General features: G+C 36.8%; 1 long non-coding RNA gene across 1 annotated transcript in view; it reads left to right on the top strand.

Moving 5' to 3' along the window:
- LOC107318292 overlaps positions 1-27971 on the top strand; it is a 108135-nt gene that overhangs the window by 56522 nt on the left and 23642 nt on the right. The window contains exons 11-16 of the long non-coding RNA XR_004308396.1: positions 1794-1964; positions 11344-11507; positions 13285-13354; positions 16220-16347; positions 18318-18413; positions 20684-20840. This is a non-coding gene — a long non-coding RNA (uncharacterized LOC107318292). The remainder of the gene's footprint in view (positions 1-1793; positions 1965-11343; positions 11508-13284; positions 13355-16219; positions 16348-18317; positions 18414-20683; positions 20841-27971) is intronic.

Below are 27971 nucleotides of genomic sequence, written 5' to 3'. Positions count from 1 at the left end.
CTAGAAGTGACTTTCTGTGAAGTTAGGCACTGGAATTTATCTGGTGACCAGTGGGATGGAGAGACTTGTAGAAATAATTTGCAGAAATATTTGTAACAAAAAAGCAAAAATCTTTCATTTTTACAGATCGGCTCATTTATTTCTCTAATTTTCAGTGTGGATGCACTGAGGAAGAATCCAGTCTTGCATCCCCTCCCCACATACAAGCTCAAACATGAATGTGCAGAATCATTTTGCCTGGAAACAGACACTAGGCATTCTCTTAAAAATAGTCATATGGTTGTTTTCAAATAGAAGAAAAATCAACATTTTGAAAGTTGATGCAAAGTAACTTGTGTCTTCCAGATAGCTCTATTCATGTATTCTTTAGCTGCCACAAGCAGAACTGTAATTCAGCAATTACCTGCGTTACATTCACATCTTCCTTTCTCTGTTAAATCATGCACACACGTTTTCAATTTATTAGCATTGGATAAGTGGCCAACTATGTCTACAAGCCTTGTAATGTGTAAATTACCCTAGCCAGTTCTAAGAAGGGATATGTGTCCATGAAAGTGAATTACTCACAGATCACAAAGGAAACTGCCTTTTCAAAATTATTTCAGAAGGTCTAATTATCTGCAAAATGTAGGATTGGTTTTGTGCTGTTGAAATTTGTTAATATCCCCCAAAATGCTTTTGGCGTTTTCATATGCACAGCAGGAAAATCAGTATGGAATAGGAACTAGTTTTTAATAAAACTTGAAAAGCACAGCTTAAGGTCTTTGCTGAGCTATAAGTGCTGCTGAACTATAAACGTGAAGTTGTAGGCCTCTCAAGCCTACATACTGACTTAGAGTAAGAATATATGGAAAAGGCACGTGAAAAAGCAATTACAGGGAAAATTGAGTTTAGACTATTGATATTATTAATTAGAAGTGAATAATGCTGATTTAAAAATTTGACGCTTCAAAAATGGCAAAGCAAAGCAATCACTAACATGTCTGGAATTCATATTACCTGTCCAAGCAATTTTCTTTCTTCTGTAAGTGCACAGTATTGTTCATTTCAATGAGATATTACAGACAGACACTAGACATTCAATTCCCCTTTCTTCAGACAACTGGGATTTAAATATCCATTCAGTTCAGTAAATGATACGTCTATCAGAAAACTCCTTTTTAACTCTATGTCTACAGTTGAAAACATATGGCTGATATATAATTAATAGACATTTTACATCCTTCTGAAGAGCAGAAATGCGTACTTATTTTTTTTTAATTTGTGATACAGACGGTGGATGACTGGCACTGAATATATGTAAAAATGATAGCACTACACGAGGAAGGAAAAAAGATCTTTTACAGAGGGTTGGATCAAAGACAGTAAAGTTGGTGACATACTGAATATTATTATCTACTTCTGTCTTATATTAAGACTGAGTAGGTTTCTCCATCAATAAAAAATGTTTCTGTGTTATCCCCATACCTGGTTTGATTTCATTTTTCTTGAACTGTATTCAGTACCAACACTAGGTGTGTGCTGGGAGTAGTTTGTAAAGAAGAAATATCAGTCTGGAGGGTTGTGACTTGCATGTTGTATTGGGCAGGTTTGTTAAACCCAGCTGATGTTTTTGATCATCTCCAGTATCTGTACAAGGGGTTCAGCAGTCTGCTGAATGTCTTGAATGGAATTCCTGAAGTTCAACATTGAAAATATAAATGGAGATTTTAAGTAACATAAATTCACAGCAGAAAAGTTAGTCTTAAATCAGTATTTAGTATTAACTGTATCAGGATATCCTTTTCTTCCAGGTTCATTCTTGCAAGATGTGAATATAAGGAGCTATTTTCAACTGAAAAGTCTGTAGAAGAGATTTTGGAACAAACAGGAGTAAATCAACAGGATCTAATTGTGAGGAGCAGATGATACTTCTCCAGATGGAACTCAAATGTGAAATTGCAGAAGTTTAACTTTGGTTCCAGGTAAGTAAGTAAACATTAATACAGTTTTGATGAGAGTAAATACAATGTTTTAGGAGCTCAAACAACAATGTGAATTAAGATTGTGTGATCAATGTGTTATATCTGCATTTCCAAAAAGCCATATTGAGCATCCCTCATCTGAAATAGTCTTTAAGTGATTAACTTATAAAGGGTGGAGGATGATTCAGATGGTGTCACTGTTTGCAGATGGTATAAAAGTATTCAAGTTTGATAGATCTATGAGAGGCTGTCAAGGATTTCTATCTGGGTGAGTGACAAAGTAGTACAGGACATTCAGGATATGTTTCTGTTACTTGCAAATAGGTATCTAGAGTCATTAACTTTAATCCTATGAAAAAGACATTATTTTATAATATAAACTTAATTATACATATTATCTCAATATATCTTCTACCAATAGAGAATATACACGGAGTAATATATATACACATAGCTCTATTTTGAAAAAAAAGTCTTTCTGATATTTCTTTCATATATTCTCATATAGAACGTATGTGTTTTTTTTCTTATTTTGCCTGGCCTGAGCAAGGGAAACATGAGTCAAAGACGTAACTGATATCCTTGTGATTGTGTTTGAATCCCCAGAGCAGTAAAGTTTGACATCCCTCCCTAACAGATGCATGCTACTGCATCAACCTTGTCTGCTGACAGTCCCTTTGCCATTTTTGGCACTCAGGTTTTGGTGTCTTACTGTGTGAAAGCTAGGAGGAAAGAAAGATATAATGGCTAGTAATATGCAACAAGTGTGCAGGTGAGAATGGATGGTTTGGTATCACAAGGATGGCAGAGCAGTCCCTATTAGAAAACTGATAAGGAGCACCAGTGATGCACTTAAGTAGGCAGAGAAGTCTTTACAATGTATGCTAAAACCTAATATCTGTTTCCCTTTCATGAAAGACTTCTTTGCTTATCCTAAATAAGAAAATGAATGCTGCTAACAGGAAGGCCCAGTTATTTCTCACTCAAGTTATATCCTTATCAGGGAACTACTAAACCAACAAGGTGATCTACCTCCAGCCAGGAGGACTAATGTGTGGGACTGTATGTCTTAGCAGGTAAATTACTGCCTCATACATTTTACAAGAAATAATAAAAGCTCAATAAGGAATGGCGGTAGGGGGAAGAAGGCCAGCAATAAAAAGGTACACCTTGGTACTTCATAAAGATTAACGATTCAGTAAACTGGAAAAAGTCAAGCAGTGTTAGGTACAGCAAACCAAATTAAACTGATAACAGAAGCTTTTTCAGTCATATCAGGAAGGGAATGCACAAGAGAATCACTGTGCACTAAGGGTAGAGTAAAAATTAAAGGTAATGTAGGTGTGACTCAAAAAAAATCAAATGAAGACTTTAAGAATAAAATAAATTTTAAAAAAGCTCAAAATGGGAAAAATGAGATTGAGTGGAACACAAATTTATTTTTAAAAAATCATAAAGATAAACTTGTTATCTTAATCCTTTGTTTCAGTGACAACTTGATTTTTGAAATAAAGCAAATGCATTAGTTTCAACCTATCTGCGTTTTAGTCAAGTGTTGGGTACATTACTACATGGGGAATTATTAGTTAAATTGGAAAAGATAAGGACAAGTATCAGGACTGTAATATAAGTAAGGAAGTGTCTGGAAAGGAGATGAGAGTGTGTTAAGTTGAAAGGATTTTTTTCTCTCTCTGGAGAAAAGTTACTAGTGGAGTTCCTTTAGGATTGGTCTGGGGATTAATTTTATTTAATATTTTCCTTAATGACCTAGGCAGAAAAAGTAGGAGTGTACTAATTAATTTGCCGATGATACAAAACTGGGAGATGTCACGAATACAGAGGAGGATTGGGTATTACACAGGAAGAACTGAATGACCTTGAAGTCTGGGGTAATAGAAATGGGATGGAATTTAAGGTCATGCTCTGCAAGGTCATGCACTTCGGGACTAATGAAAAGTATCTGCTATGAACTGTAGACTCATCAGTGGGAAATGACAGAGGAAAACCACCTAGTTCTAATAGTCAATCATAGAATTACTATGAACTAACAGCGCACTTAGACCACGGAAAGGGAAAATGCAATTTAAAGATATATCGAGGAAAATGTTTTTAATGGAGCAAATGGAGTATTCAGACCATGGATCAAGATGCTTTTTAGACATCACCTTAAATTCTGAATATCTGTGACTGCAGTACAAATATATATATATTTGTTTTATTTTTTAAAACTGGCGCAAAAAGTGAGTAATGTAGTGATCAGAGGAAAGGCTGACTGTCTGAAAAGAAGCTGGGCCCAGTAAAACAAGGTTGAGAAGGGACACAATTGCTGTCTATAAATATATGATGAGGTAAACCCATGGGAGAAACAAAGGCTCATGAAATTAAATGATAATTTTGACATGAGAACAAATGGACATAAATTGTCTGTGAATACATTTGGAGAAGAAGTGTGCAGGATGTTTCTAGACACCAGAGCCATCAGTACAGGAGTGTAGGAGTAAACACAGAGCTGGAAAGTTTTATTAACTGGGTTTATGCCATGTAATTCATGTGCTGGCAAGTTCTTGAACTTAACTTCTGGTCAGCCTTGTGCCCTTTTTTTCAGGCAGTTTGCTCCATAGACCTTTCCTTGGTTTATTATAATTTCTAGCACATTTTTCATTGTACTTGTGGATATATTTTATAACATTATCTCCTTAATGCAATACCAATACTACATAATACATTTAGTCTATCTGTTGTCAAACAGCAACAGCAGCCCATGTCTTGCAGTGACCAGAACAATGGGATGAAAAAGAAATAAAACTACCATGTTTCTTTATAACAAATGTGTTATATAACAGCAAAAATTCTTAATTAATCATTAGGTAATATGCAACACCTTCAGTCAGATCCATTCAGAAAACACATCCAGAGGTAAAAACAAGTCCATTGAAAGACAGACTCTGAATTAATCTGCAATAATGGCGGGATTATTTATTTTTTTGTTTATTTACTTATTTTGTGTAGATTACAAACTTTGATATTTTATAACACAAAGCTCTTCTTTTTTCCCCCTCCAAATATAAATATTCTCTTGTCTTAAGCAGGCCACAATTGTTAGGTCATAAATCTGCAGTTTTATAGCATTGCTTTCAACAAGAACAATGTGAGGCGGAGGAGGGGGGCAAGAACACAGTTTTCTCTCTGTTGAATGACATGGCTTAATCATAATGAATGGAAATAGTCCCAAGGTTATGTACTGTATTTGTTCCGTAAAATCAAAACAGTCATATTGTGCCTTTAATGCTGTCTCAAATGGATATTCTCATTATTGCGTTCTGAGAAATTCTCTACCCTAGTATGTCTCAAATCTCATTCTAATCATTACAAATTAACAATACAGAGGTTGAAAAGCAGTGGCAGCATACTCTGATACCAAGTAAATAACGACAACCTTGTGTTTCCCAGGAGAGGGGCCTCGCTTTCCAATAAATCAGTAATTTGAGCAGGTTTCTCACTATCTGATTGAGGTGTTACAACTATTAAAAGTTCAAGATTATCTGCATCTAACTACTACTGCATCTAACAGATATTGAATAACAATACTTGCTCTGTATAACCAACAGCTTATTCCTTTTTGTCATGTGCTGCTGTGTTGTGTTTCATCAACTTCAGAGACAATGATGCAAAATAATGCAATGTGACACCATGAAATACAATAAGATGTGACATAACACATTAGAAATTTAAAGAATGAAAAGCTTCAGTCAATTCAGGAAACAGGAACCCTGTCCAAATTTATTGTGACAAGTAAGAACAGTGCAAACACTAAACACTGTTTTCAAACCAGAGGGCACCATTGTTTTCTGACCACCCAAATTGCTCGCAGATACTGCCGTCATCTTTATTTTTAGTTTGATTTAATATGCACGGGGCTGGGAGCTTTCTCAGTTTGGGTTGTGATTTTGTTGTTTTGGGGTTTTCCTCTCCTCTTTGCCCAGCCTGGCATTAGTATTTAAATATCTAAATTGGCATCCAGATGACTTGGAGTGAGTGTCGGCAACTTTCCATTCCAAACAAACCCCTTTCTTGACATTTCACAAGGATGCATTGCTAACATGCTTCCAAGGATTTTGTCAAAATCCAATTCTATGAACACAGGTTCTAAATAGGCGAACAAAAAAGCATCTGTGTTAGCAGAAAAGAAGCATTTTCAGTCCATATCTAGGGTATGCTAATTGAAAATGTAGAAACAGGCTGCTTTCCTGTAGAGTACTAAAATGAATTGGAATATGAAACAAGTCTCTTACATCTGACTACTCCAGACTTTTCTTCCTCACATTTTCACTGTCTTCTATTCATATCTGTCGGGTGATATTTAGGTCTGCATTAATGGATAAAAGGCCACATTGATCTCAGTTGGAAAATATGAGTTGCTGTTGCTGATCACCCTATGCTATTGCCAAAGCCTTCTCCTTTGCTAGTAAAGTCGAATTCTATTGAAGTCTATCCCAAATAGTCATCTGTATAAACAATGATATGTGATTCTAAACTTCAAGCACATTTTCTGACCAGCTGTACTAACCGTTTTTATGTATGTTTCATTTAAGGGCAGCAATACCATGCCGTGAAGTCAGACAATGAAGAGATTAAAACTATGTTTGTAAAGCCAATTTAGGGCCTGGATGGCTCATTTGATCGGACACTGGCCTTTCATCACAGGGAAAAGCAGTTCATATCTAGCCTTGGCTGTTGTGTTCATAAGTAATCTTTATGTGATGCTTATAAAATGAGTACAGAGATTCTTGGTTTACTTGTCAGCATATTGAAGAAGAATAGCGTGCTGCCAGCTGGTATATATGCAGGTGAAAATTAAGTCTCCTGAAAATAATTTTAAGAAGGGCAAAGCTAGTACAAGCTCCTAGCTAAATGAATAACAGGCAGGTGACTGCTAAATATCCCACATCTTCCCCAGCAAATCAAACATTAAGTAGTACAGCGAGTCCTTCTAAATAAATAAGCGCAATGAAAATCTCTGTGGAGATTTATTTTTTTGTGCACTAAAGGATAAAATCCAGTGTTCATTGAGATGAATGAAGAAATAAATAAATTAAATGTATGCACTCATGCTACTGCTGACAATTAAAAAAATAATAATAACAATGATTCTGGGACAGATACTTATATGGATGACACCTCAGGTTAGCTCCGGTAGATGAGTTTTGTGATAAATCAGATAGTAATGTATAGTATTATTTTCCAAAGCTGAAACTGTCATTAACTGAGTTTGTTAACTAATTCATTAGTTATCTGTCTGAAAGAAAAGGAAAAAAAAAAAAAAGATTCACCTTCTTTTTAACATGAATTAGGATCTAAATGGGGACGGTTATGACAGGAAAAATGTGTTCTGAAATGAATGTGAGGCTGCTTAGATTTCTCAACTTCAGTGCAAATGAAATTGTGATGTGATTTAAAACCATCTTTTAATGCATTTAGATAACTAGCCTTTCTTTTAAAATGTGGTCTGTAAGTGTTATTGGCTGTTTAATTACTCACAATCATATGGTCACATACCAAATTTTCAGTAAAGCCAGGAAAACTTTTCAGAGGAGAACAGTCTTCCAAGTTTCCACGTTTTATAGCTGTAGTCAAAGAGCAACTTAAATTGTGCTTTCAAAATCTGGTCAGAATGCAGATTTTTTTTTCTTCCTTATAATTTGATGAATATTACAGGCTTAGCATGTTAGAACTGAGTAGCAAAAATTGAAAAGCTTTCCATGAGTTAATTGCTCATTAAAAATAATATTTCTTTTAAAAATGCAATAACTTAGTTTGTAGTTTTATGGAGTAGTCAAATTATTGTCAGTGAGATTCTTTATATACCCATAGGGTCATTTCTATACAAACATACAAAAGGAACTCTATATAGGGAACGTGTACAGTGTATACTCAGCTTTAGCTGGTGACCAAAGAAGGCTTCAACAGGTTTCTGGGGCTGTATCTTTTAATCCACCCTTATAGCATGTGTGCAAACACACTACAAAGAAACCTCTGCTGTACCTGTGTGCTGTTTGTTCCATGCTCACCAGAACAGAGGAACAAAGAGCAATTTGCAACTGGCAAGGCCTACTGCTTATATATTCTAATTTATGAATTCAACAGTGAGTAAAATGGCTGTGTATTCCCTATTCTTGTTGATTCCAAGTGCAAGTTCCTTTGTAATACCCTGCCAGTTGAATGAAAATGATGGTTTGGGGGAGGAGGAGATATGCCCATTTATTCCTTGGTTTCTCAGCTACAATTGCCAAGAAGAGAACAAATTGTAGTGGTGTGTTCTGTGATATGGACATCTGCCCAGTGAATCTGGATAAGCCCACCAGCATGTTCTGTCTAAGTCACCAGTCAGCCATCAGATGGCAATGACTTTCAGTCACCAATGACCTGACCACATTTGAACTAGAGGAGGGAAGTTTTGTATAACTCAGTGCTGAAAACTGAGCTCACCGGTTCACGCTTTGACAAATGCAGTTAAAAAGGAATAAAAATATTCTCTAGGCAATACTGACTATATGCAGACTCCTGAATCAGTTTTTCCACTGTTTTCTGCAGCTTCAGTTCATAAGTTCAAATACAGCCAGTATTGAAATGATTTACACCAGCTGTTGGTATAAACTTGAAATATACGCAGGTTGATGGATGGATGGATTGATAGATTGACCTTTTCCATTGAGTACCTTCTAACCATTGGCTTTTGGAAAAAGCTGTCTTGCAATTTGTAAGGCTCATTAGATAACACAAAGTAGGCTGCTGCATGGGATGGCAGATCAGTTTCTTAGTACTTGCCTGTGCAAAAGTTAGAACAAGTGCAAGAAAGGCGTGTGAGTTGTGTGGGATTTTGAAGTGAAAAGTGTTGTTACATATGCACTAAAATAAATATGGATAATTTGTTCTGAAAGCAGTAAAAATGCTGATAAAAAAAGCTGATCTGGTCCATGAAGCTAAACGCTACTTTTATGAGTATTATTTTGGCATATTAATGTATTTTTGGTATCAGCATCAGATGTTGGGAAACGGAGCTTCTTCTCTCCCAGTCAGAACAGCCAGGAGTTCTGAGAAAGCAACATGCAACCCCTAGTAGCACTTCTCAAAGTATCACTGTAATGTGTATAGCTGTGCAATGTGGGTTGCCCACAAAGGCAGACAACCTCTTGACCTCATACTTTTGTTGACTGCTAAAAGGTTATATGCTGCTGAGGCTGTGATTTGCCATATCACTGATTCATATGTGTAGCATTCAAGGCAATGTTACTCAACAGGGGGGAAAAAGGAATAAATAAATAAATTAAATTGGGGAAATATCCACCCTATTTATTAATTCTTTTTGTGTTAAAATGCTCAGTTAGGACTCAGTGTTTCAAACTGAGTGTTTGATCAAAAATACTTTAAATCCACATTGTGTTATTTTGTGTTGACAAGGTGGTTTTTAAGCATTTAAGCTTTTCACATTCTCATGTGAGTGCTCTGCCTTGGTATATACAAATAAAGGCAAAATAAAAATCAGATAATAACTGATCTTTGCCGTAGTGTCCAGATTAAGAACCATGTTCTGTGCAGAAGTGCTGGGCATGTAAGCCTTTCGTATCAGGAGATCTGTCTGGCACTCATCAGGCAGTGTTACTTGATCACAGCTGGATAAAAATGCACACCCAGGGCAAATCTGTAAACACCAGCTTAATCTGCATGGGAAAAGTTACTGTCATCTCCTCCGACAGAAAAAGCCTTCAGGACACATTCCAGCAGTAACAGTCACCAGTTTGTTACAAATGTTGTCAGATTTAGACACTAAACCATTATAGATGTCAAAAAGCTACAGCTGGAAAAATAAATGTATTGCTGTTTGGGTATATTATTAAAAAAAAACACAATGAGGAAAGTCAGTACTTTTATCAGTGTGACCAAAGGAGCGTGTAGGGAGGGGAGGTGGATATCTGTATCATACGTTCCTTTCTCACAAGCTTTGGGTTAGACTGCATTTCACAGTTCTCTAACAAAGCTTTTTTTCATATATCAAAACATCTTAAAGAGATTTTTCCTTTTAGCAAAGGGCTGTAATTTGGATAACATTTTGCAGAAGTCTTCTGCCAGCACCTACTTTTGGCTTCTTATGCCTCTGTCGATGGTCATGTTTGCAATTGCAAGACTAGAGCCCATTATCCTTGTAATCAGCCCTGGAAAACACCCTGAATCACTTAATCATCAGAATAGCTAAAAAATAATGGGGAAAAAAAAGGCTTTAATAAACTCTAGATGGTTTATCTAAAATAATGTAGTTATAGATTCATAACTTGTTTGTCTTTTTCAAGCAGATATTCCCATTTCCTTCATAGAGATTAGGTGCATGTGCAAAAAAAAGGGCAAGGCTTTGGGACCTGATTCTTCTATCCAGGACTGGCAATGGGAAACTTTAATTTGAATTTAATGTGAGCTGGACCAGAGTCCCCAAAGTGAAAATCTTAATGCTACAAATTTCCTTTCCAACCTTGTATCTTCCCTTCTACCCACCCATGCCCACACTCATGCATAACAGAGATGCAGACTTGCTGTTTTCTGCAATGTGTTAAATAGGAGGAAAGGGAACATTCAGAAGAAAACTAGGTGTTTGGGGCTTTCTTCAACCCAAGATTAATGTCAAGAGATTTTTCTTAGCATTAGTGTCAGTGGTAGTCAGAAAAAATGATCCCATTAAAGGGACCCTCATGAATAATTCATGAGCCCCAATTTAGTGTTAGTACTGAGGGTGAGAAATAAACAGGTGATAGAGTTTGCAGAGAAACCATTGCACTTGGTATGGTATTTTGGTGTTATTAATACTGGTTTGGTTTTTTTTACATCTGTATGTGTCTTGGGGGGGGGGAGGGGGCAAGGAAGCATGACACAATCTTAAAGCTGTTCAGCTTTGAATCAAAGATCTATGTGGTCTGTATTTCCAAATCATTAGTGATGAACTATTCTTCCTAACTGCATTAAAGTAGAAAGCTCCATAGACATGCCAGTAATTTAGGGGCTGTGTTTGGCAACAGGATTCCTCACTCCTTTACTGTTCTCTTCTAAGTCCATGGTGAGTATAAAAGAACAGTTACTGAATGTAGCAATTAAGGGAGTTTTTTCCTCCTCAAATTAAAAGTTACATTTTTGCAATAATTGCTGTAGTTGAATAATTTATGTCCATTTAAATGGAATAGCACTTAGCACTGATGTTTACTGAAAACCTTTTTGTGTTTAATGTAAAAAGGTGACAATGAAAGTGGTATGGGAGGAGGCCTGTGACTATGAGATTATTACTGTGCCTGTGCAAATTGTCAGACTTCAAACTGCAATTGATTTCTTTAAATTATAGCACCAGTAGGTGTATTCCAGACAAATGAGAGTTACTGGAGATGTTGCTGGGGCCGGCTGAGTCACTGTCAGCACAGTCACACGGAAAGCTCCTGGTAAGGCTGCAGTAAGGAGACCTCAACTTCAGCCTGCTCAACATGCGTATGAAAACTAAAAAGAGAAGAGGTGAGCAAAGTTAAAGGTGTGTAGGTGGATGAATGCTCTATTCTTTCCCTTGTAAGAACAGGTGCAATTAATATATTTTGCATCTGTGTTGTGCCATTTCTCGGTCCCTGTTGGCTATCAGCCACTCGGTGGTTTTGTTTTATGCTATATATTTTGCAGTTCTCACTTTTAGTTAGAAACACCAATAGAGAGAGGAACTTTAAATCCCTGACATCTCTGAAAGTATAAAATGAGAGACAGCTTACTGTGTATTTGCTGAGCCTGTGAACAAGACTGTTTCCATCTTTCCGTACCCATGTTTGCTTCCAGCCATAGGATATTATTCTGAATTGCATCAGTGTAATTCTGTTGCTACTTCCAGGTTGTAAGGAAAGTGAGTGAGTTCAGCATCAGGCCTCCTGGGTTTATTCTGATAAATATTTACTGAAGATTGATTCTACCAAAATGCCACTAGAATTTTACTCTAAATAAAAATTATGTCATTGGACTTGTGGCCTCTATTGCCAAGATCTGTGAGCTGTCAATCCCAGATGCTCATTCCCATGCAGTGGCTACAGTTTGCATGGTTGAGCTGGTTTAATCCAAAACTAGGATGTCTCCACCAGTGAGTGATTGGCCTAGAGGCATGAAGTGACAGGACAGTACTTCAAAATTAATTTACTTAAGTGATGTTGCTGGTCTTTCTAGAATGGTCACCTCTGTGGGACATTGGTTTTATAAGCTAAATGCACATTTCTCAGTGTATAATAATCACTATCCCCTTAAGCCCCATAGGGCGACATAAATCCACTTTAAAAAAATTCAGTACTGACATATCCATGCATGTGATAGTTTAAGTTCCTATTGTAAATACACCACCAACTCTCCAAATTTCTATTCTCTGAAACAATACCAATATAACCAGTGTGTAGTTAAATAAGTATTTTTATAACTGTGTCATGAATCACTGCAAAAGTTGGACAAATAAATTTTTTCTCTGCTTTGAAATGCCTGTTTTACCCACAAAGGAGATAAAAAATAAGTAAAATGCAATCTTGTGATCCAGATAGTGAGGTGAATAATGGTACAGCGCACTGATAATAGGTTTAAAGCACCAGGCTGAAATATGTTAACTTCGTATTAAAATTCTGTGCCCCAATCAGATGGCACCCAGTTGTAAAAGATACAGCCTCATGCTGATGCTGAGAGATGGTTTTCTTTTTACCTGTGCTCTTCAAGTTGCTTTTGGGATACAGGTCGCTGCTCTGCTGAAATAAGGATAGGGATTCCTCTCTCTTCTATAGGCATTAAGGTTTTATTCTGCTGCAAGGATCTTGGGGCCTCAAGTTTATGTGGGGATCTATTCTGTGGATTTGCTGAGAAGCTAAAACTGTGAGAAGAACATACAGTTGTCCTTCTGTGCCACGCTATTGTGAGTCCTCACTGGGATCATGACTTTATCCAAGGAAAAAGTTAGGAATAAGCATGGTCAAAGAGGCTTGTTGCTTCCTTCCTTGCAAGAAGGGAATAGGGATGATAGAGATTTCATCCTGAGAATGGTCTGTCTTCATCCTTCCCTCTAAGACATTGCAGGCTGCTGGGAAAGTATTCTCTTCTTTCTCATCGTTCCAAAGAAGCAGGAATGACATTCAGACAGACAGGCATTTGGGCATACATTTCACTTCATAGGATGGCTGTATAATCCAGTTGGGCAAACTATGTGCATGTAAATATACATTCATCTCTTTACATAGTTAGTCAATGGTTATGTAGGCTGTATGTTGCATGTATTTTTCAGGTATCATAAACATGCACTTTGGCAAGTTTGGGAGTGTCTGCTTTTTCCGCTGCAGTTTTTGAGATGCAACGTAAGTATTGTTCTGTAAAAATGCTCCTACCTTGGATTATGCTTGGCACCAATTTACATTATAATATTACTGACACTGCCATTTAATTTGCCTACTTGCCTATGGTCTAAGAGTAGGTAATTTACAAACCTTGAACAATGTTCAGCTTTCCTAAATGGTAGAGAGAACTGCAATTACACTTAAAATGCACTGGTGCACTATGTGTCAGCAAAAAAAGGACCTACAAAAGACATAATTACAATGTAATTGCCTACAAGTTCATGAAGTAAACATACATTATTAGAAGGCACTCATCTATTCAATTTAAGTGACATTACAGATAACATATTGCATAAATAGGAAGCCATTTTGTGACTAGTTAGTATAATAATAGGAGTTGAAATTAAAACGTGGTATATGTATTCCTAAGAGCACTTCAAGCTTGGCATCTGCTCTATAGTGGCTTACATTATGCTCAATTTCCAGTTTTAAGCATTTGAATATTCTCTAAAGAGACACCAATAAATAATGACACTATTAGGTAATTCTCTTAACATTAAAAAAAAATAATAATAATAACAAATTCCAATTTTTCCAAAACAATGTTTAGGTTGCCCCAAGACCAATTTTTACCCAATGAAAATTTCAGTAGCAGGAATGGTCAGAGAAGGACAGGGAAATTTTTCAGGAGCTGTTTCTGATGAGTAAAATTGGCCAAAACAATGCAAAAAGCAGTATTTACTACATTTTGGCTTATTTGAACATCACTGAAACAACAGTGGAATTACTGAACTTCACACTCTGTTACATATGTACATTCCAAAGTAAAGCATCCAAAGGCATCTTTTTTTTTACATTCCAAAGCATCTTTTTGCTTCTTCTTGGCAAAGCCTGGGTGCTTTTGGGGGACAGTGGTCATCCCCCACTATGGGTGTCTACAAACTTTGGTTTGGAAGACAAAACTGCACCCTGAACTTCATGATTGCTCTGGGTCAAATTCACTCTTAACTTGTCCCCTTGTATTGGACAATTTCTGGCAAGTAACCATTTTTTTCTCATGAAATCTCAGGAACACCCATTCTTCACCTGATGACACCATATCCTCCAGCATCTCATGCAAAAATAGACATTTTCTTGTTAATGCTGCTTGGTAAATGAAGGGTGTGGACTTCAGCTCCTGGATGGGCAGTTGGGTATTAGAAAAAACTTCTCAGAAAGAGTAGTGGTGCATTGGCAGAGGCTGCCCAGGGAGTTGCTGGAGTCACCATCCATGGAGGTATTCAAGAACCATTGAGATGCGGTACTGAGGGATATGGTCAGTGGGCAGTATTGGTGGGAGGTAGGCAGTTGGACTAGATGATCTTAGAGTTCTTTTCTAACCTTCATGATTCTGTGATTCTTCATGAAGTGCAGCTGCCTGGGAGAAACATCAGGCTCTGTCTCAGCGAGGAGGTAGAGCCAGAATGGTGGGACTGGGACCTATATCCATACTAAAAGCAAAATTCTCTTTAAATTATACTTGTGCTGTAAAGGGCCTATTAATGTGTGGGTATCCTTTTGCTGTTGTTGTTTTTAAAGCTTTGTTTTTGATGTTTTAATGTTTCTTTTGGATTAGCAATCTCATTGTTCTTCCAGTGAAAAGTACAGTTCACTCTGAAAATCACGCAAATATCTGGAGGCTGCTGGTGCCAGCAATGTAGTGTTTTACTTTTCTTGTATTACCGTACAAGCAGTCTGACACAGTATAGGTCCAGATTGGATTGTTTACTTATAATTTGCTCGTAGCAGCGCTCCTCGCCAACTTTTACAAACTACATGATGACACAGATTTCTGCTTGGGATTCCAGTCTGCTGAGCATAGCTCAGGGTTCGTTTTTGTTGTGTTTGTTTGTTTGCTTGCTTGTTATTTTTCTTTGTTTTGTTCTTAACCACTTTGTATGGATAAATATAATAGAGGATTACAAGCTTGTTAAGTATTTCCTTTTGGAAGGCATTGTCTGATACTTGATATTGTACCAGGACTCAAACTAAATTGGTTTAATTCCTTGTACCTGCTGTGTATTTAGATGAGATCAACTAGACAGACCTTTCCCATTGGTTAAAGGTCAAAAATAGCCTAAAGACACGTTGTTTACAGCACATCATGTTGAGAAATACACTTTTCATAGAAAGCATGACCATATTATCATTAGTGGTGATAAAAAGCTTAAACAGCTCTGTGGATATAATTACAGAGGATTATTTTTAATCACAAATCTATTTCAAGGAATAGTAGAAGAAAAAAAATTCACCAGAGAATAATTTCATTATTAATTTGTAATCATTATTTCTGGATTATAGAAAACATTGTTTTCCTTTCCAGAACTAGGATACATTTTGGAGTCTCCAACCAATTCTGAGTAAGCAAGAGTCATATCTTTATAACTAATATAACTAATTATAAATAACTTTACTATTGTCTGCTCCTATGCAAAGTTATGGTGCAGCACGATGACTGAAATGCTGTTTTGTGTTTAATTATTGTAAGATGCAAGACGGAAACTAATCCCTTTTTTTCAGCATTTCAAATTATTTCTCTTGAAAAATATTTAAATTTTTGCAAAATTTTTAGATTTTTTGTAAATTACTTTTGTAAATATTTTGAAGTCTTTGACTTGTAGAACTGAATAAGAAATTATTAGATGCATCTTTTCAGAGAGTATAAATATAAGGCTTATATCTTACTTGAGAGCGGTTTAAAGGGCCCTACCAAAGCAAATGAGAATCATCTTGACTCATTCAGGCTGGAAAATGGTGTTGGTTTTTACTTAGCTTCAATGATTCGTGTTGTCATTTTCAAAACAAGAGAGTAATATTTTTAATTTCAGAGCTCCTGTCCATTGGCAGGTGACTACTTCATCAAGCCGACTTTTCACTGGGATAGAAGAACCAGAAAATGAACCTGGCACTAGAAGCTTGCATTCTTTCCTCAGCTAGGAAAGTGATGGGTCTCTCCAGATCAAGATTCACCAAAGGTAAGTATTTACAGGATTTTCCTACAGGGAAAAGGGCTGCTAGAGTGGACCATTACTGGTGGAGTGAGTGGTAAATTGATAAGATATAAAAACAGGATACAAAAAAGAAGGTTCTTCAGTGTGGTATGAGTGATATGGTAGATAGCATATTAATGGTAAGTTTGACAGATGATAACGTACTGCATAGTGCAACCTCTGAAGTAAAAATGGGCACACATTTCTCAAAAAAATACAGATATTGTTCTGTGGTGTTGACATCCTCCTAATAGTCATATCTGTTCACAGAAGTCATATCTGAGAAGAGAAAATAACATTTTTGTTTTATATGACTTGACATCTTCAGAAGACTCAACAGGGGAAGATTTGGTAATTCTAAAACTAACAGCATTGTATAATTAAAGCACTAAGGAGGTGGAAAAGCTCAACTATATAATGATGAATGACTTTCAGACATTTGTGATGACACATCTGCGCTGCAGCCTTGAAAAACCGGATTTTATTACAGATCGTTATCATTACTTCTGAGCTGCTTTTAGGAGAGCTCTTATCTCCAGTGTTCTCCAGCCAGCTACTTGACAAAGCACCCCTCACATACTGACTTTCAAGGTGCTTTGGCAAATCATAATTGGCTAATTTTGAAGTGTTTTTATCAGTATTTGAAACTACCAATGTTCTGACATATAGAACCAAAATCAATCGTAATTGATTGATTTCATATAATGTTTGAATTAAGTGCTATTGTTCTTAATTATTCTTGGTTAACCATTTTAAATGATCACATAACAAGAAAAAAAAAGTTAAATATTTTATAGGAGTTCTTAAACGGGATGAGTGGATCTTAAACATTCAGCAGGTGGAGAGTATCTGACTAATATGGACAGCAGTGTCCATGTTTGTATTTTATATGACAAGAAGCAGCAACTTGTTAATTAAGTAAATATTGTAATAAGTATGGCTCTGACATCCACTTGAAGCTTATAACTCCCCAGGGAACTGATGCTTAATTTGTGGCCGTGATAATAACAACCTAATGAACCTCCCATCTTACTGGATAGCTTAATAAACTTCAAAGAAAACAAAACAAGAATCTATGAGTAAAAGTACATCCTTAGCTTTTCATTAAACAAAATGAGCATGAGTCAAGGCCCAGCATGGCTTCCAAAGTTAAAGCTACCAACTACAAAGCAAATGTATGCAGAAAAATGTACAACAAAAGACATAGCTTTTAAACCTTCAGTTGAGTTTCCATAAATGTTGCTTACAAAAGCTACCATTCTCTATGTTAACAAAAAGTTGTGGATATGTTCTTCACTAAATCCTCTTTTCCCATATAATCCACCTTGTGCACTTTATCTCAAGTGTGTTTTATCTGATCTAATCCCAGGCTCATTCATTCTCAGATAGAAGCAACAGGATTATTTCACACTTAAACTGAGCCCAATCTTTCTGTGTCCATAAGAGGACACCTGGGTAATGAGAAATTATCTATGGAACAAAAGATTAAGCAGGTGCTAGGGAAAAAAAAATAATTATTTCTAATATGGCAATTTTTTAAGGAAAAGATAAAACATTCAGAAGAATGCTCATAGGAGGCACTACATTTTAAAATACATGATCTTATGCCGTACTTAGTACCAGTATTACTTGGGATGAGTTTTATCATGAAAAAAAATAATAATAATCTGTTTCCATCACTCTAAAGCAACTTTGATTTCCCTGGAATTAATTTGAATTTCCATGGCTATAAAGTGTGCAGCATACAGGATATATCAGAGAATTACTCTTAATTGGGTCAAAGAGACCAGTTAATATCCAGACATATTTTATTTTCCTTACTCTACCAGCCCTTAGCTTAAAACACTTTCAATTTGTGGGGCAGGGTGGGAGAGAGGCTTCAGGACTTTGCCTGTGCAACTTCTTTGGCTCTTAGAGACCTCAAGATTACCTCAAATAATGTCTGTTGTTTCTAGCATATACCAGACTTTTGATGCTGGATGTGAAGGCAGAGAAACAATTTACTGTTGTGAAACAAAGAGCCTCTTCCTCAGGAGACGCAGACTGGTAAAGTATGTCATTATTTTCCAATCATTCCCTCCATCCCTTTTGTCATCAGCCTCCTCCTGGACCAGTGTATAACAGCAGAGAATTTGTCCCTTAATTCTATAGGCACAGTGAGACTGTGGACTGATGATTTGACTTTCTGAGTGGTAGTCCTTTGAGTTTTCTTTTCTCTAAAGAAATACAACAGAAGTACAGTATGTAAATAGTTTCACAGGATTCAAATGAGTGCATTACTGAATTATTACACTAGAGATTGAAAACAGATACATGTTACAGAGGAAAAGAAAAACCCAACAAAATATTCTGATCACAGGACAGATTAATTTGCTACACTGGCTAATGGGGAAGAAAAGTCCAGTGGTTTATAACAAAGTGTAGGTTTGGGAGTTTTCCTCCTTTGTAACATCTGGTACTGGGTGATGTCAATCACAGAATAAAAGACTGAGTAGTCAAGAAATGTAGTTTTTATGGTCTGTAGCTTCTTTGGGTATAAAGATAGATCTGGAGTTTACACTGGGCTTGCATTTGGAAAGGGAAGATCCTAGAGTTCCATTCCTTGGATGTATGCAGAGAAGCGTAAGGGCTGAACACCTTGGAAGTATAAGAATTTATAATCTGATAGTGAGAAGCTAGGCTAACAGGTTCAAAATTGTTACTTCAAAAAGCAATTGGAAAAAGTAATCCAGCTTTAATATTTTCAAACTATTACCTAACCCACAATGCGTGTTTTGCAGAATCAATAGCATCTTAGGAATACAAAGCTTCAGTTGGAGCTTCATTATCAAACTGAAATGTTGAGTGTACATATATATAAAGAATATTTCCAGATAAGCTAAAAATATTTAAATAATTAAATGTATCATTGCATTAATGAGAAACATTCACTGTGGTTTGTTTGTCCCAAATAAGAGCTTTGTTCCTTAATGTACTTGAAAATACATGAAATTAAAGAAGTAATTAATTTTTTTTGTGAACATATTGAAGAATTATAATTGGCAAGTATTTTTTTTTCTAAATCTTGTAGAGGTATTTTTCAAAGTAGAACATTTTCACAAATTAATAACAATCCTGGAACTGAGTTTTCTCAATCTAAGTTTGAATTTTTCAAAGGATGAAATACAGTAAAATACAGTAAATATGTAAACATTAAAATCACAAAGACATATCCTTAACAGTCTTTTAGATATGACTGAATATGGAGCAGCAATTCATTTCCCTTAAATTCATTTCTCGTGTACAATTTCATATATGGTGCAACTATTTAAAGATAATCCTCAACAGTATAGCTGAAAAAAATCCTTTAAAAATGATTTAGAACAATCATCACAAAAGATACTGTGTTGAGACATTTAAATTTTGATTTTTCTGCCAAATGCCTCTCCAGCTACAGAAGCACCTCTACTTATTGCTTGGAATTGAAGTTTAAGAAATAAAAAATAACCTTCAGGGTGATACATAGATAAATAAGACAGAGATGTGCACATATAGATGGACAGATAGATAGAAAACATAAATACATATATATACCTATATGTTATATATTGTTTGTCATTATACTGTGTTTGCTCTTCTGACCAATATAGCAGTAATTATTTGGATATATGTACATATATGAGAAAGGGGAAACAGATGTCCATGATTATGTGAGTTATGGTAATTAACAGTTCATAAATGAAACAAGTTTGTTTTGTTGATGTGTCACTTGCACACGGCTCCTCTTGAGCATTGGGTTACATCCTGTACAAGACCGCCTTATTGTTTACTGTCATAAAAATTCTGGTTTTGTTTCTGAGCAGTCACAGAATGGGACTTGCCAGCTGTCATGGAAAATGTATTCAGTTTCATTTCCACTTAATTTATCTAATCTTAATTCTATTATTATTTTATTATAATTATTTAAATGCTTGGGGCAACAATCTAAAGTAAAAACAAATAAACAGTAGGAGATCCAGATAATTTGTAAGTGATCTGAAAGGTCTAAAGGAAACAACATCATTATTGCAGTTTTATTTTTTGAAAGGTTAATGTTATAGAAGCTTCATCATTGCTGATATAGTTAACAGTCTGTCAGCGTTGACAAGTTAAATTCGTGTTTCATTAGATGAATGGCTAAACTATAAAAACTCACTTTGGAAAGGAAAAAAAAAAAAGTTGTGAAATAGTGTTTAGATGTTCAAAACCTTATAACAACAGGTCTGATATCATTGTCATTTTCAGTGCTTTAAATGCAGGTGATCAAGACTGTAATTGTGTCCATTTCTGTTCTGCTCAACAGATTCATGTGAAGGCTCACCCTGACTTCCTTGACTGCAATGCAATCCAAACACAGGCTTGAAGGCCCAACAGTCAGAGTATTGGGTCAAGCTGAGAACTTGTGGGTTGCTGTCCTGGGCTCAGCTGCTGGTCTTGCCTCAACCTCTTCAGCAAAAAATGTGAGTACCTGCATTCAAAGCAGCACAAAGCCATTGTCTGTCTTACATTTGAAGCATGATTTTGCTGAGGTTTAGGTTTAATTGTAACCTTTATCTTCTATTTAATATCTGAACCCATCCCCAGTTGCTCTCACAGATTTAACAGTTGCCTTGCCTACTGAGTCTCTGTTTCCACAAAGCCTTCATTACTGTTAGCCATTTTACTTCATCACCTTTTTTTGCCTTGCTTTGATTCTCCCCATAACTGATAAGGGCTCATATAGGGTGGCTTTCAGCATAATCTGTGTTCAAGCTTTCTCTTTTCTAATGAAATGAGTTATTTATTTCTGCTGTTTCAATCTTAAGACCATTTTTCTCTATTTCCTTTTGCTTTTCATATTGAGCCTTTAGATAGCATGATACGTTCCAATGCATTGATGTAGTTAAATCACATAATAAAGATATATAACATCAAATTAAAGATTAAGGAATGTCTAATGTACAATTTTAATTCTGTTCTTCAACTGCCGTGTAAGAATCATGAAACTATTAAATTCATGCATTAAATTCATCACATAGTGTTGTAGGTTTATCCAGTGTGTAATAAGGCATTTGATTAAGTAAAAGATTGCCGTAAGTATCCTGGGCCTGATCCAGCCATCACAGAAGCTGACACACAGCTTTCGATCATTACCACATGAGAGGGACTGATTCCTAATTATCACATACACATAAAAATGAATGACTGAATTTGGTTCAACTAGAATTCAGAAGGATAGTTCTGGCTTATTTATCAGTTTCTAGCTTCAGGGAATTCCAACAGTATTCAAATCATTTAAAGAAATTTCGTTTTTAACTTCTCCTAAATAGCTGCAGATAATTGTACTTCTTTAAGACAGTTACATCTAAGACACACAGTTACAGTGCAGGAGAGGGAGGCAAAATTCCAGAATAGTGACTCCAGAAGTGATTTATTTAGAAATCGTAATTTGACTTTGTTTCCTGGCAGAAATTAAATGTGTTAGTTTGGTTTGGATTCAGTGTATTGACAAAGGGCGGGTTGTTTTTCCTTTTTATCTTATTCTGATGTGGAAATAGAGAAAAATAATCTGTCCTGAGAGCAAACAGTGATCCCAAACTCATTGTTTGCTTGAAGTGGCTGACCTTGCTTGGAAGATATATGCACACAGATGATCATGCCTCCACAAGTAGTTTGGAAACCCAGGCAAGTGTGACAGGGTGCGTGTGAACAGATGCAAGGCCCTTTGCTTGCACTGTGATGCTGGAGCTGTACGCTAGCGGTGTGCTTGGGGAAGTCTGCTATGCAAAGACTGGATCCCCTCTCCTACTGAAGTTCTTTTGAGAACTGACATCCAGTCTTCCCAAAGGCAGTAGGGAAAGGCACAGTGAGACAAGTTCCATACTCCCTGGAGCGGCAGAACCTGCTGTCCCCTGAGTTATAAAGCTTTTGTGGGTATGGGACTCAGCACAGGGACTGGGCAGACCAGAGCCATGCTGATGGTCACCCTGCTGATGTGGTTGGGGCTTTCATCCCCGACCCCATTTTCTCGCTGCGGATGCTATGTTTCTTCCTCTGGTTGGCATGAGAAAGCTGTGAGGCTGTGACACAGAAATCACCTTGTAACTTGATATTGGGAAAGTTTAGAAAATTGACTGCTGCTAAAATAGGAGCTATGAAAGTGCCATCTGCAGTTCAGTCACACGGGGCAAATCTCACAGGCCTTACGCAGTCAGAACACCCATGGAGCAGGCACGGCAGGAGCTGACCCGCAGGATAATAGAGATGCATACTGTATGAATCGGAAGTAACACCTGGCCTTTGTCTGGAAAATTACCATTTTTTTAGGCCAGTCTTCAAAGCTGAACATTTCTTTAGGACTCTGGAGCCATTGAGGAGGCAGACAAAAGGAAGAGAGTCATGGAGAGACATGTAAAAGCTGTAGACCCAGCAGAAAAGGCGAGAGGGTATGGAAGAGGGCTAAGGAAACAGGAGTAAAAACCTCAGTATAAAAATCTGAGCAGATCAGTTTTTCCAAGGGTGAAAGGAAAATGCATTTCCCAATAGATTTAAGTGATTTCATTACACAATTACGTGCTTGCCTAAACTTAAGCCACATACTGTTACCCATCCTTGCAAGTAATCAGTTTTTGATCTGTTTTACAACACATGCTTAGCTTAACCATAAAATACATTCATGTCTGTGTGTTCAAAAGGACATAATATCAGATTTTTTACTTTTTTCTTTCCATTTTAAAGGTAGGGAGCGCATAATTTCTGAGTAAATGCACAAACCATAGAAAAAGAAAGCCTGATCTTTAGTAAGACCTGAGATACATCTGCTATGTATTTCTAATTAAGGAAATATGCTGCTCTTCTACATTAGCAGTCTGGTTTCCAAACAGATGCACAACTCATACTCAGGTACAAAAGAAACAATTGCATGGCATATGCAGTGTATTTGGCAGTTGTATTCTCACAGATATCTCTCTCTGGCCTAAGACTGATCTGACACAACACAAGGGTAGGTTGAAGTCAACAGAACTATTCAAATGCTTAAAATTTCACACTTTCTCAAATGGTTCAATTTCTGGATCAGTCTCTCCTGAATAGTCAGACCTTCAGCTTCTTGGACTTTTATTTGTGTGATTGGGTCATAAAAATGAGAATGCCGTCTTTGTACAGAGTTAGCAGACACAAACTGCAAGCTGATCATCAGCCTAATTCTGTGACATCCTTTCCTAAATCTAATTAGTCACAAATGATTATCAGTTGCAGCCCTAAATCCTGACGTAGTTTGGAAATATGTGAGGTTTCATAAAGGTTATTTTGGAGGACCAAACAAAAAAAAGAAAAGCACACTATCCCTGAATATATCTGGTGACACTTCCTAACAGCTACAAGAAAACATTAGAGAGAATTTCTGTATAAAGTTGCACATTTTTCAAGGGCAAGTCAGCTAGCTGAGCCACAGTGCTGGAACCTGCTGCCAGCAGCCATCCTGGATATTTTTGCCTTGTCTTATCCAAGCTGGTTCACAGATATTAGTATTTTGAATAAATTATGTGATTTGTATTTGTACAGTCAGGGAAGAAGTTTTCTCATCTGCTGGTGGTACCGAGTCAACAGAGCCTGAGTTTTTCTGTGCAGTCTTTGTGAGCTGTAGAGGTTACATCATTGTTCAGGTTGGGCCATTCATCTCAGAAAACCATTTCATGGACAGCAAGATGATACCGTCCCTCGAGAGCACACCTATGCACAGGCATTTACTCAACTATGTACAATATTCTTACATTTAACACAAACAAGGAGCCAAAGCCACATCCCAGTGGCATGCCATGTTAAATCAGCTATTATTTCAGCACTTTCTGTGCAGTGCTGTAACCACAGCTGCATATTATACCTTTGCAGGCAAACTTCTTGAGACACTAGGTATATGCCATGTCCTATTACCCAAGTTCAGGTGTATATAACACTGGCTGAACAAATAATTAATGGTTTCCTTTTCTGATCATCTGTTTCTTCTACTCTCATTTGATTTTTCCCCATATTAGTCTCTCAATCCATAATTGAAGCAGATCTCTATTTCTTTTCTGAGCACCTGCTTCCTGTTTTCAAACGTAGGGTAAGTGATAGTGTATATTTTTTTTTCCTGAGGGGAAAATCCTTTACTCCTAGAGCACAAATAAGGTTGTTTATATTTGCCTCAAGTGCCAGAACTTAACATATTCTTATGCTCTAGTTATCCAGCTGACATTTTGTATTTATTAGATCTTTAGTACAGTATGTGGCATTATAATCAATGCATTATTGACAAAAGCACTTGGATCATACACTGTTTATTTAATTTACTGCACTGACTCTTATGCAGTACATTTAATGCATACACTGTGCTTTCCTGGCACATTCAGATATATTATTCAGAAAGGGCACACGGATTGTGCAACAAACCACTATAATGTCTTAGTTATGTCAGAAGCTCTTCTGTAAACTGTTGATAATTAACTCATGCTCTGCTGCAAACCTAGCTTGCAACACATGTTTTGGGCTGTTATTGGTGAAGTTTGCCCATAGTTATACAGCATTTTTGATGTCTACTAAAGTCATAATATAAGAAGCATTTTATTGTAACCTGCAGGCACCATAAATACTAAATCTCAAACATTTTTATAACCAGTTATATCAAAGGCAATCTGATTGTCACTCTTTTAGGATTCTTCCATTAGTAAGCAGCCTTATATTACAGGCATAAAACACCGTTAAGCATTTTAGCTCCGCCAGACTAGCTGCAGCTGTGTCATATTTGTGTTTCCTTATTTTATGTGTGCCAGTTATCTAGATTAAAGTTGGAATAGCATAGCACTCCACTAGATGACAGGCTTGGTTTAAAGCCAGACCACTTAGTGATGCTTATCAAACAATTTTCAGCTACATACAGTAGCATAATTCAAAAAGCCGAGAAGACTCTAAATTATCAGGCATGCCATAAGAGATCGTTTCTGTTTTGGATGGAAGATTAGATCACTCCCCACACAAATACATGAAGCCAACGTAGTCAAAAGCCTCAGTAAAATAATTATTTCATTTTTTTAATGTTGTGAATGTTTATTTATGTCTTTCATCACAATGAATGTACACTGTCTCACCCAATCTGGGACCCAAGATAGAAAATTTGTCAAACTAGAGACCCATGGACTTCAGCAAATTTTTCTTTCAAAAACTCATTTTCCTGTTTCCTTAGTTGTGATCTCAAAAGTATTAATTATTGGCTCAGCTCTAGCTGATGGTTGTTCCAAGACAGCTATGCACTGACCTGCAAGCCCACTAGATGCAAGTTCAAACTGAGCTTCCCATCCATTAAGATGGAATAACCTGTACTTGTGGATTGCATACATTTGCAGGAAGAGTGTGATTCCTGGTTCTGGCACTCCCTTGCCCTCAGAGATGCATAGCAGGGAGGAGTTTCTGCACTCTGATGACTGTTTGGTCTGGCATTATGGCTGGTCTTTTGTGAAGGCTGTTACAGGGAGAAAAGTTAGCCCACCTGCAGAACAAAAAGGCTGTAATGCAGCCCAGTATAGATCCTGTGAACTGCCATCTGTCTGGACTACCAGCCTGGGGACTTTGACCAATGCTCAGCCCACCTCCAATGCACAGTACTTGCCCAGCTAGGGCATGAAGGGGCTTGGAAACAGGAGGTGTTGCAGAGAACAGAAGATGTTTCAGTAGGGAACTGGTTAAGGCTGCAGTAGACTTAGAATCACAGAGTCATAGAATGGCCTGGTTTGAAAGGGACCTCAGTGATCATAGTTGTATTTTCAACCCCCCTACTACGTGCAGGGTTGCCAACCACCAGACCATGCTGCCCAGAGTAACATCCAGAATGGGAATCTTCTCCATGAGAGACCTTGCTTCACTGTTTTTGCTGCGCATTATAAACTACATTATAGTTTATAGAAAACAAGCTATAAACAACAGCAAAAATAGATGCCATTTAGTAAAAGTTTATAAGTGAAAAAGGTTAAGAAATGCCAGGTAACTTGAGGATCTGTAACAGTAACATTACAGCTGAAACCTTCCTTTGATAAAAACAAAGAAACTAAATGCATACTGATGCTCAGGAAGGGTGAAGAGCTCACGGTATACTGTGTGTAAAGTCTGATTGATTCATTTTCTCCCATCAGAAAACTAAGAAACATATTCACAAGAATTTTAGGCTTATGCTGTGTGCATTTGTATTTTAAAGTCCAGGAAAAAAATGTCTTGCACATTTCCCTTAGAAATACCTGCCAGTGTTTTAACGCTACAGGGCCCAATTGTTCACCTGCAGGAGTCAGTGAAATTTTCCCACTGATATCAGAGACAGCAGGATCAGGCCCCTAATTTTGAGAGAATTGAAGCCATCCTTAGAACAGCACATGCTCTGCTCTCCACTTTCTTTGATGACTTCTAACATTCTTTTGATGTGGACTCCAAAAAAGACATTTTCATCTTTGGAAATGTGTTTTTTAAAAGATGAAAAACATTGAATAGCAGAGTGAGAACATTTTGTGTTTCAGGCCACAATCCTATTTAAGCTAAAACTTGCTAGTAACTATTAGATGAAAGAGAAGAAAATGTAGAATAAAAATTGTTGAGCAAACAAAATGAATAGCAACTAAGCAGACACTCTCCAGACTTGTGGAAATACCATACTGTTTGAATCATTGGTGTGGACGCACATGATATGTACTGGTATAGCATAAAAATGTCACTTACGCCCTGGTGTCTGTCTGTGATTATGAGCAAAATATTTAAGCCCTGGTCTTGTTGTGAGCATCCTTCTTCTGCTTCTCTGTGCTCTGTAGAAAAAAAATCAAGAAAAAGGGCTAGGAGGGTGTAATGCCACTTATAAATAGAAGCCCATTTCTCTGGCGTGTTGGTGGTGAAGGGAGGGGTAGAGGTATGTCAGGATTAGATTTGCTTAGGGTTTGCTTCTTTAGTATAGAAGAAAAAAAAATGTGATGAAGTCTGGATTAAAAAATTAAATCCAGTGGTTAGACTATTGTGGAGAATGCTCTGCACTACTGCTGGGTGTTGAGTTGTTGGAAACAACCAATTGATGGAATGTATTCATATTGCTTAATGCAGTGTGCTGGAAAGATGCTCCAATGTTACAATGATACATGGAGTATAAATAATGGAATATGGAATGGAATAGCATAGTATAGCATACCAGAGAATAGAATAGATAAAACTTCCTTGCAGAGGTTAAGGTTTTGACCTCAGTTCTAAACTGACATGAATTTCTTTTTGATTTTGTTTTCCATCTGAATTATTAATTATTATCAAATATTCTTTAACAGCATCTGTTAAACATAATTACTTTCCCTTCAATGTGTAAATCGGGGTCTTTAAAAAAAAAAAAAAAAAAGCAGTTTATGCTTAAATTAACTACTTTTATCTGCAATTTGCAAGTTAAGGTACATGTAAAGCCTGTGGCTATACTCAAGGCTCAGTTGTGCCTCCTAGGCACAGTGTTAATTAAAGGGTGATGTGGATTTGTACCACTCTGAGAGGAACTCTGGAAGGGATTATACCTTAGAGAGACACAATGCCTCCAGTGCACCACAGCATGTAAGTAAAATGCACAT

The sequence above is a fragment of the Coturnix japonica genome, chromosome 9 (genome assembly GCF_001577835.2).
Source record: "Coturnix japonica isolate 7356 chromosome 9, Coturnix japonica 2.1, whole genome shotgun sequence".
Lineage (NCBI taxonomy): Eukaryota > Metazoa > Chordata > Aves > Galliformes > Phasianidae > Coturnix > Coturnix japonica.
The sequence above is the reverse complement of the archived record's forward strand: the minus strand, read 5'-3'. Positions and strand labels throughout refer to the sequence as shown.